Below are 8,047 nucleotides of genomic sequence, written 5' to 3' on the forward strand. Positions count from 1 at the left end.
AGGGAGGAGAAAGAACAAAAGGAAGGAAGGAAAGAAGAAGGAAGGAAGAAACAGAGAAAAAAGAAAGAAAAAAGAAAAAAGGGAGAGAGAGAAGGAGGGAGGGAGGAAGACAGGAGGGAAGGAGGGAGGGAAGGAATAGCAGGCCAGGTGCTATGGTTAATCCCCTTTTACAAATGAGGAAACTGAGGCATGGTGAGGCCAAGTGCCCTCCCCCTTGACAGATTGGTCTCCGACTTCTCCCACCAGCTTCTCTGTCTGCCTCATGCAGCATCTTATGGTCCCACGGGTGTGGTTGAAAAACTGGCCTAATTCCCTGGGTTTTAAGGGACCCCACCCTCACCCCACCCCCCCGCAGTGCCCATCCTCCTCTCTCTATCCTGGCAGGGGGCGCCACAGCACCTCCTCCAGGGCTAGAGCACATGTGCTGGGGGCCACCACTCAGCTCCACTGGGGGCTGTGGTTGCCACCACCGTGACACCTTCGAGGCCCTCTATCCCCTCTGACACGGCCAGGCCACAGTTCTAGAGCTGGCTCCAGTCCCAGCTCTGTCCCCCAACAAGCTTCAGGTTTACATGTTTGAAATGCAGATCCATTGTGCATGTGTGTGCGTGTGTGCGCGCCTGCGCCTTCCTCTTTTTTTCTCTCCCTCTCTGTCTCTCGCTCTCTCCCTTTCTGGATTGTGCTGAGCTTGTAAAAAACCATGCATCGCTGTGCCTGGCACACAGTAGGAGCTCAATATATGTGAGCGCTTTCTGTCCCATGCCATCAGTGCAAGGTCAATGCCATGGACCACTATGAACTCTCTCAGCTTGGGCCAGTGACCGCCCGTCCCTCCAGCTGCACCCCTGCCAGGCGCAAATACAGCTCTCATTGCTCTCCTCTCCCCCACCCCAGAATGTCACTCACCTGCCCTGCTGAGTCCCAGTGGCTGCCTAGCCGGCATCCTTGGTCTGGCTCCCCGACTGTCTTGTGCCCTCTGCGTCACAAACCAGCTCCAAACTCGGCGGCTTCAAACATTTCAATACATCTCACAGTTTTGTGGGGGCAGGAATGTAGGCAGGGCTCTGCTGGGTTACTCTGCTCCGTGTGGCATCTCCTGGGGTCATCCGGCAAAGGTTAGCTGGTGGCCTGTTGGATCTGAGGGTCCAAGACCCCCGTGATGCTTCACTCACATGCCTGATGCCTCCGGGGATGTCAGCAGTGACAGAGCCAGCCAGACCTGCTCTGTGAGTCTGAGTCTTCCCATGCAGTGTGTTCAGCAGGATCGCTGGAGCTTTCCATGGCGACTGAGAGCTCCATGAGACCAAGGAGGGTACTGCCAGGCCTCTTAAAAGCCAGGTTTGGGGGGCACCTGGCTGGATCAGTCGGTGGAGCATGTGACCCTCGATCTCGGAGTCATGAATTCGAGCCCCATGTTGCACTTAGAAATTACTTGAAAGAAAGAAAGAAAGGAAGGAAGGAAGGAAGGAAGGAAGGAAGGAAGGAAGGAAGAAAGAAAGAAAGAAAGAAAGAAAGAAAGAAAGAAAGAAAGAAAGAAAGAAAGAAAGAAAGAAAGAAAAGGGACGCCTGGGTGAGCTCGGTCAGTGGAGATTCTGACTCTTGTGACCACCTTCACTGGCGCCACCACCTGAAGTCCCCCCCCCTCAAGGTAATGTTCTCCATTCCCCTAAAATCCAATATAACACACGCAGCCTTGCCTCCTGTGCCGAGCCCTGTGCAGGGCAATAGTGATCACATTGTAATGGCAGAGGGATGGGGACATCTAGGCCCACAGCTGTGTCCTGTGGGGTGGAGATTTCCTCCTATCTCAGGCCTCTGGTTTCTTCTGAACTCCTTGAGGGGGTCAGATTCACAGGCGGGTTTGGAACTAGGGGCTGGAGAGAATGGAACATTAAAATAAATTTTTTTAATATTTATTTTTGAGAGAGAGAGAGACAGAGTGCAAGGGGCAGAGAGAGAGAGGGAGACACAGAATCCAAAGCAGGCTCCAGGCTCTGAGTAAATGATGCAGGGCTCGAACCCACGGACCGTGAGATCATGACCTGAGCCAAAGTTAGACACTTAACTGACTGAGCCACCCAGGCACCCTGAAGATGGAAAATGTTCTGCATGACTGGCTGAGACTTTCAGAGGTCTTCCAGGACAAAGCGGTGTTTAAAAAAAAAAAAAGTGAGAAAGGGAGCATGGAGAAGGCTTGAGAAACTTCGAGGGGGTTTCCCAGTTGAGGATGAACAGTCAAAGCAGATGTCTGATTTCACATTCATTCATTCATTCAACAGCTGCGTCTCTCCCACCTAGCAGTGCTGAGCACTGCAGACAGGATGGTGCATAAGATCGGTCCCTACTTACTAACTAGCAGAGGAAACAAATAAACCAAGAAAAAGTTAACAGACACGTAAAGTAATTGCAAATCGCGGTGAGTCCCATGAAGCAAACTCATGAGTGGCTGAGAAAAAAGAATAAAACAGGGATCGGCTTCATGTATTAACCCCCACCCCCAGCCTGCACCAAATCTGCAGTCAAGTCTGCTACCTGTGTGACGGGGATTTGTGGCTATCAGAGAAAAGAGGATGAATTCTAAATCTGGTTTAATGAAATGTATTCCAGAGACAGGAGAATAGGATGGAAATGCTCTCATGACCTGAGCTAATTCAGAACGAGCAGGACCTCAGATTGCTGGCTGAGGGCAAGGACCCAAATTCCATCCCCCACGGTATGTCCCAGGGTTGAATGGGACCTCCACAGGATATGAATGGAGGAGTCAAATGATCCATTACAACCTGGGTTCATAGTTCCTCAAGGGGTCACGATCAGATGGGGGAGGGGCCCTGGACATCACCAGAGCCCATTGGAGTCCAGCGTGGCCTGTAACAGAGGCCAACGGGACAGACTTGGGAGTACAACCTTGAAACACATGTTAAAAAATAACATTCAGGGGCGCCTGGGTGGCTTAGTCGGTTAAGCGTCCGACTTTCGCTTGGGTCATGATCTCGCGGTTCGTGGGTTCGAGCCCCGCGTCGGGCTCTGTGCTGACTGCCAGCTCAGAGCCTGGAGCTTGTTTCAGTCTGTGACTCCCTCTCTCTCTCTGACCCTCCCCTGCTCACGCTGTCTCTCTCTCTCTCCTAGAAATAAAAAAAAATAAAATAATAACATTCAGGCACATCTCTGGGTGGCTCAGCCGGTTGAGCCTCTGACTCTTGATTTCGGCTCAGGTCATGATCTCACGGTTCTCAGGAGATGGAGCTTTCTTGGGTTCTCTCTCTCCCTCTCTTTCTGGCCCTCCCCCTACCTTCTCTTTCTCAAAATAAATAAGCTTAAAAAACCCCACACAATCAGACACGAAACAAAATTCAGGGGTGCCTGGCTGGCTCAGTTGGAAGAGAGTATGCCTCTAGATCTTAGGGTCATGAGATCGAGCCCCATGTTGGGTGCAGAGATTACTTAAATAAGTAACTAAGTAAGAAAGTAGACTTAAAAAAAATTAACCAAGTAAATTTGAAGATCTAATTGGCTTGATTAAATAATTCATGAATCGGGCAGCATCTCCTCTTGCAAGGAGAGAGCAGCTCTGAGGTGTACAAAATGGAAGATTTTTATAGGAAGGAAGGAGGGGACAGAAAGTTATGATCAAGAGAAAAGAAAGGATTGTTCGGGGCACGGTCACCTTCCCTTAGGCGGAAGGACAAGGGGTCCATTCAGGCAGACTACCTCATCTTTCTTTGGGGAATGGAGAGGGCCCATGTGACCTCACTGGTGCTTATCAGAAAATTCCCAATTGAGCAGTTAAGACTCATATTTCTAGAGGAGGTTGAAACTGAAACTGCAATTAGATTAGGTATGAAGTCCTGGTTTGGTGACTTGGAATAGGCCAAAATGACATCATTTTGGGACTGTGGTTTTCTTTCTTTCTTTTCTTTCTAAATGTTTATTTATTTTTGAGATAGAGAGAGACAGAGAGACAGAGCACAAGTTGTGGAGGGGCAGAGAGAGGGAGACACAGAATCTGAAGCAGGCTCCAGGCTCTGAGCTGTCAGCACAGAGCCCGAAGCGGGGCTCGAACCCACAAACTGTGAGATCATGGTCTGAGCCAAAGTTGAACGCTTAACTGGTTGAGCCATCCAGGCTCCCCTGTGGTTTCCTTTTTGACACACATAGCAAGGAGAGTGGATAGTTCTTCTGGTCAGTTCAGAGGGGACTTCATGGTGCAGGGGACATTTGAGCTGAGCGTCAGAGGTGGAGAAGGAATTCTCTAGGCCTCAGAGAGAGTGAATTAATTGGTATAAGGCCAGGCTGCTTTTACAGGGAAAGACCCAACAGTGCAGAGACTTAAAGAACAGGGAAACGTTGGGGCGCCTGGGTGGCTCAGTTGTTTAAGCGTCTGACTTCGGCTCAGGTCACTATCTCATGGTTCGTGAGTTCGAGCCCCGCATCGGGCTCTGTGCTGACAGCTCAGAGCCTGGAACCTGCTTCAGATTCTGTGTCTCCCTCTTTCTCTGCCCCTCCCCTGCTCATGCTGTTTCTCAAAAATAAATAAACGTTAACAACAACAACAACAGGGAAATATCTTTCTCACAGAGCAGACCCCAAATGAATAACCCCTGTGGGTGGGCAGCTCCGCTCCCTGTAGCTATTCAGGGACCTGGGCCAATCCTGGTAAAACTGTCACCATAAAAGTTCTCCGCAGTCGCAGGGACCCTCACACCTGGGCTGCCTGCACGGTGGAGAGAGACAAGGTCACTGGACACTGGGTGAGCCGTCTCCCCACTCCACATGCCTGTGCCTGTCTCGTGCTTCCACAGCATGAAGCTAAGTCATCTCCTCATCGAAGGGACGGGATGGTCCCACATCCGGGTCCTTCCTAGATTGGTTTCACCAGCTTTCCAAGCTCAGGACCCAAGAAGCAGAAGGCCTAATACCCACCAGGGAAAGCACAAGTTATCGGCCCTGGAGCCGAACAACCCAGGAAGAGGCCTGGCCGCAAGTTCTCGCGGGATGTCACCAGGACGTGGTTTCTATCCTCAGCCTGCAGTGACAAGGCTTCTGGATGGGCTGAGCTCTCAGGCCCTCGTGTGAATGGACGCTTCCTCACTGGGCTGTCCTAACTTCCTTTTTTTTTTTTTTTAAACTTTTGTATTTTTTTTAAGTCCGGGCTCCATCTCACAACGCCAAGATCAAAAGTCACAAGCAAGCAAAGGGACTGAGCCAGACATGCTCCGGGAGGCTGGCCTAACTTCTGAACCCATTCTGATTGGACTGGTGTGTGTCATGTGACCATGCATGTAACCAATCATCACAGCCAAGAGAATGTGATATAAGGATCGGCTGAACCGGGTCATCCCTGATGCTGAGGGTACTGACCCCACCTCTGCGACACTAAGTGGGAGGGGAACAGTGGCTCTGAATAAACATCAGGCTGGGGATGGATGCTAGGAAGGCATCCAACCAATGACCATATGGTGCAAACCTCCTCCACCTACCTCCAGCCGTGAAGTCTCTTCCCTCTTCCCCAAGTCAGTTACGTCTGTTCCTGCCTCCTGCCCTTGGCCGGGACCCTCCCTTAGCCAGAAGAGCTCTTTCTATTCCTCCTTTTCTGAGACACAGATTGAATGCCATCCTTTCCAGGTTGGTTCACAGACATTTGCTCAGCCCTCTCGCTCTATAGAGGACCTGTAGACACAGAGAAGAAACAGGTACAATCTTTGACCTCTAGGAACCTACACTCCGGGGAACAATATCAGAAGCTACCACCTGAGGGTCCGCTGTGTGCCAAGCACAGTTATGCCCCTTCATGCATCACCTCATTTAATTTACAACAAAACATTGTAGCACTATCCTTATTAGCCTCTGTGCCCACCCCCTTTTCTCAGACTGAGCTTTGGGAAAATCCACCAGACTGTGACTACCTCTTCAGCCTCATCTCATCCCAGTCCTCATTTTTATCTGCACATACCATGCGGCCTTTCTTTCAAGTCCTTGAATATACCATGCTCTTTTCCACCCCAGGACCTCTGCACGTACAGGTTCCTTCATCCAAAATGCTCTTTCTCTTATTTTGCTAAATTGAACTATTCAGCCTTCAGGGTACCTGGCTGGCTCAGTGGGAAGAGCATGCAACTCTTGATCTCAGGGTCATGAGTTCGAGCCCCACGTCAGATGTTAGAGATTTCTGAAAAAAAAAAAAAATGAACTTAAAAAGTTAGTTAAAAAAAGAATTTAAATAAATAAATAACTAATAAATAAACTATTCATCCTTCAGATCTCACATCAAATATTCATTCCTCTGAGGAGGTCTTCCATTACCTTCCAGACTGGGCAAGGGCTGCTGCTTGGAAGTTTTTAGAGCACCCTACGTGTTCTTTGTAGCACTACTCACAAGCATAATTACATACTCATTTGTGTTTAGTGTCTGTTTGCAGTCTCCCCACCAGACAGTAAGTTGTCTTGAGGGCTAGACTGGGGTCTGCTCTGCTCACCAGATGGTTTTACCTAGCACATGAAAAGCTCAGCAATTATTTGTTGAATGGAGAAGTTGGATATCCGTGTGCCTATCCCCCTATCCATGATGGGGAGGAGCTCTATCAATACTTGTTAATGTTACTATAACCCAGTATGTGACTGAGCAATGCTTAATTTGGAGCCAAACGGTACAAACGTTAAGTTCAATGGTTGTTGTAAAAGAAAAATAGTTAATGCTATAATCTTAGCAGATAGTGAGGAGTTCAGACAGACTTGGCTTTGGGATTCAGCTTTTGCAAGGATTGAGGACAACTTCAGGGAGTTTAGGGGAAATGGTCCCAAGACTGCTTTTCTTATCCTGAAGTCAATGGGAAGTATGCTTTCTCTTTTGGGACTGAGAGCTATAGTCAATGAAAGCCTAGAGGTGTTTGTAGCCATCTTGCCTGGCTGCATGGAAAGAAGAATTGAGGGATGCTGGGGGCGGGGGGGTGGTGGTGGTGGTGCTGGAAACTTCTTTTGAGCCCTTAGGATCCAGCCATACCCAAAACTCCTATACTTCTAGAGTTTGTCAGTAATTATCTTCCCCCTCACCCCTTTCTTTGCTTTAGTTCGTGGTAGGTTTCCGTCACTTGCAAGTGCTAGAAATCTAGTTAATACAATGTTGACATGAGTCTGGTCAAGATCTTATGTGGGCAGGAAACCCAAGTCAAATCATAAAGGGTTTAGGATAGAACCTAGCACATGATAGGCACCCATTGTTCCGGAAACACCGTTCTTATAGTTCCTTATACTTTCCCACCAAAATGCAATTACATATCGCAATTTTAGCTGAGTAATTATTGTCATCATTACAATTGTTCACTGTCTTCCAACTATACTGTAAACTTCGTTTCTGTAGGGACTGTAACTTGTTCCCTGTATTCCTTACACCCAACACATGACCTAGCACAGAGGCGATCAATAAATATCTTTGAGTAAATGAATAAATGCTAGTTAAGAGCACGAGCCTTAGGGTGAGAAAGACTCCAAAAATGTCAAGTGAGATCCAAGTTTAAGTCCTGCTGCTTGCCACTTACTTGTTTTCATGGGCAGGCCACATGAGAGCGTCTGAGCTTCTGTTTTCTCAGCTGTAAAATGGAGGTGATAATATTACCTATTTTACGGATTGTTTCGTGCAATAAATGGAAATGTGTGAGTGAAGTGTTAGTACAGCTATTAAGACAGTTCTTCCTAGCAAGTACAAAATAGACGCCTGTTAAGGAGATGACAGCAAGCCCTCCTCCTCACTTCCGTTCTCGCAACCCACTCTCCCAACACTCGGCAAAACAAGACCTGTCATCGTCAGTTCACACAAGAGGAAACAGGACCTCGCAGGAGAAGGACTCGGTGCAGGACCCAGCCTCTAGGGTGGAGCCTCGGGCCTGAGCACATTCGGGAAGGGCGGGGCTGGGGAGCGGGTGGCGCCCAGGAACGGGGAGCCCACCGGACGCCCCCTGGCGCTTTCCCCACTGCTCGTCTCTCTTCAGTGGCCGCGTTCCAGGGTTAGGGTCCATGCAAGACCCCGCGACTCCCCGCCCCTGCGAGTTCGGGC

This window comes from Crocuta crocuta, unplaced genomic scaffold (genome assembly GCF_008692635.1).
Source record: "Crocuta crocuta isolate KB4526 unplaced genomic scaffold, BGI_CrCroc_1.0 scaffold214, whole genome shotgun sequence".
In the NCBI taxonomy this organism is placed as follows: domain Eukaryota; kingdom Metazoa; phylum Chordata; class Mammalia; order Carnivora; family Hyaenidae; genus Crocuta; species Crocuta crocuta.